Here is a 2,929-nt window from a genome sequence, read left to right as displayed (position 1 = left end):
GTATGTACTTAGTAACTGAACACGTTCAATGCAGGATAGAGACAGAAAATTCTCACCTATGCCAAACTGCCACAAATCAAACCCACTTGTGTCTGGGATTTCCGGAAACAGTATAGCATGTAAAGTCATTAGCACAGAGCCTAGCATATAATAAGGGTCCAATGCTAGATAGGTATCATCATCATTATGATCATCATCAATATTCAGATTGCACTCATTCCAAGGAAGAACGCTAAATAAAGGCAAATATTTTATTCCCGCTGGTAAAGAGAAAATGCTGGAAGTACCTTTTTCAATCTGTGACTTACGTTGGGAGGTCTATTAGTATGGTTGATCAAATCTTTGTCAGGTAAATCCATCCAAGGTCTAAAAAATGAGTTTCCAAACATGTAACAGAGACACAAAAGACTTCTTGAAATGATAAAGTTAGGGAAAGCCTTCTACTTATCTACAGAAAACCTTGGGCTTAATACTTATCAAATGAATGTAGGGTCTCGCCATCTCCTTAAGTTTTGTTTATTTTTTCTAGAACAGTTCCCAAATAGACATTGTATATTGCCAACACTTTACAACTATTTGTTGCATCAAACTGAATTCATGCCTATGCCTCGCTCTCTCTCCAGCTACAATTACATCACCATCAGTAAAAGTCTAAGTACCTTTGATGTAGATGTTCAAAAACATGTTAAAAAAACAAAATGTGGTATATACAAAGGAATATTTTCCAGCCTTAAAAAAGTAGTGAAATTCTGACACATGCTACAACATAGATGAACCTTGAAGACATTATGCTAGGTGAACTAACCAGACACAAAGGACAAATATTGAGAACCTAGAGTAGGCAAATTCATAGACAGAAAACATAACAGAGATTATCAGGAGCTGGAGAGAAGAGGGAATGAGGAGTTATTGTTTAATGGGTAGAGAGTCTGTTTGAGATGATAAAAAGTTCTAGAAATGGATAATGGTGATGGTTGCACAACGTTGTGAAGGTACTTAATGTCACTAAAGTGTACACTTACAAATGGTTAACACTGTAAATTTTATGTTATGTATATTTACAATAAAAAAATATTGTCCCTTTATATTTTTATATTACTTGCTATTTTATTTATTTTTAAAAAAAACATGTTAAATGTATAAATGAATGATTATTGCAAAGAAGTGTAAGATAAAGACCCAACTCCTTAGCCTGATTTATAAAGTCCTATGTGATTTAGGCCCCTGCTTTTTACTCCAGCTCCCAGCCTCATCTCTGACCACTCTCCAACCCCTGGTCCATGTTCCAAACACACTGAACTATGTTTTTGATACCTAAAGAATTTCCTTTTGCCTCCTGGATCTTGCATGTGCTATTTCTGTAGTCTAGAATTCTCTTCCTGTCTATCTCCCACCTGCAACCCCCTCTTCACTAAACTGCTCTAATTCCCGGTCTAGGCACAGATGCCACCTATACAGANACATACACACGAAACACAATATTATTGGATAATGATGTGGATGCCAGCCTCAAAAGAAACCAGTTCCAGAGAATTAGAGGAAAAGCTAGAAACACAGAAGAGGTTCCTACAGGTCAAATTCATCTTTCTACAACTGGAAACCTTGCAGAGCTTCAGAGAAGAGATGAAAGTGACCCAGAAAACAGATGCCAAGAAATATTTCTTCCCTCCTTCCAGAAACAGGAAATGAGTCTTTTGATTAAGCAACAGCTGTGTTTAATCACCAAAAGTATTCTGGCCCTAATGAAAGAGGGGGAAAAAATCTAAGTTTAAAAGGGGTAGGACTTTTTCTCCCTCATATTAGAGGCACGTAGAGGTGAGTGAAGGAAACAAACCCCTTGCTGGGTCCTGGTGAAGGCTCCAGGGAGCAGAAGTCCCCTCTCCTTCCAGCCCTCATGTCCAAAGTTGCTGTCCTCAGGATTCTAAGCATCCTGCTGTAGAACAAGGCTGCCCCAGTGATGTCTTCTGCCTATGCCTCCAGAGACTTTACTCTGCATCCCACAGGGTTTGTTATGCTCATCCTCATAATCAGTGGCCTGGAGAATCTTCAGCAGTTTGAGCTCAGGGTTCCAATGTGTTCTAGATGTACTGGCTGAAAGGTGTCCTCTGGGGTCCTCTCTTGGGCTTCCCGCACAACCTCCATCTGAGTACTGATGTCCTCGTTAGTGGGTTCTTTCTCTCTTGGATAACTTAGGAGCTAAAAGAAGACCCAGCCATTAATTGTACCTTTAGCCTTCTCCCAGCTAGCTGTGACAAAAGAGGACAGAACAGGAAGGGCTGGGCTGTCTTTAGGACCCTTCTAAGGGATGAGGACTGTGTCATCCAGGGAGGGGGACCATCCTGGTCAACCAACACAGGTTCAGCCCTCCCAGTCCTCAGTCACTTCCTAAGGTTCCTCCACCCTAGTAACTTACTCTGCTTACTGGGGAAGGAATCCAGGTAGCTCTCAGCATAGTCTCTCTGTGGTCTCTCTGCGGAATCCTGAAATTCATGAGAAGAGGTGTAAGGAAACTTGAAACTTTAAGAAACAAAAGAGTTTTCTAAATTATCACCTAAAATCCCACCTCTTGAGGCTGAAGAGAGAAGCTTGTATCACATTCTTTGTTGTCCATGCTGAGCAGATGAAGCCAGAACCCACTTTTCCCCATTCCCAGCCTTCAGCTAAGGGTGGCTTGCCTCCAAAGGTGGCTGCCAACAATTCCTCCCATTCCTGTATGCACATGCTGTTCCTTCCATCAAGAGATGGAGGCGATTTCCTGTCCTCCTGAATCTGGGCTGGACTTGATTTTTTTGACCAATAAAATGTGGCAGGAGTGTCACTGTTCCAGTTCCAGGCCCATCCTTTAAGAAAGTGCTGGCATGAGATTACCATGCTGTTAAGAAGCACATACTGGCCACATGGAGAGCCTCACAGAAGAGAACCAAGGCAA

At 41.4% G+C, this 2,929-nt stretch overlaps 2 long non-coding RNA genes across 3 annotated transcripts in view; both read right to left on the bottom strand.

Annotated features, from left to right (window-relative positions):
* Positions 1-2,929, bottom strand: part of LOC109379319 (uncharacterized) — a 23,643-nt gene that overhangs the window by 7,588 nt on the left and 13,126 nt on the right. The window lies entirely within an intron of this gene.
* LOC109379318 (uncharacterized) overlaps positions 1,490-2,929 on the bottom strand; it is a 5,316-nt gene continuing 3,876 nt past the window's right edge. Inside the window, exons 1-3 of one of the 2 annotated variants that reach the window (XR_002123177.1) lie at positions 2,564-2,875; positions 2,414-2,480; positions 1,490-2,196 (exon numbers count right to left, since the gene is read on the bottom strand). This is a non-coding gene — a long non-coding RNA (uncharacterized LOC109379318). Of the gene's footprint in view, positions 2,197-2,413; positions 2,481-2,563; positions 2,876-2,929 lie in introns of those variants that run through there. The other variant, XR_002123176.1, reaches the window with a different exon arrangement.

The sequence above is a fragment of the Hipposideros armiger genome, unplaced genomic scaffold, assembly GCF_001890085.2.
Source record: "Hipposideros armiger isolate ML-2016 unplaced genomic scaffold, ASM189008v1 scaffold_24, whole genome shotgun sequence".
NCBI lineage: Eukaryota > Metazoa > Chordata > Mammalia > Chiroptera > Hipposideridae > Hipposideros > Hipposideros armiger.
Note: the sequence above shows the minus strand (reverse complement) of the source record. Positions and strands in the feature narration are given on the sequence as shown.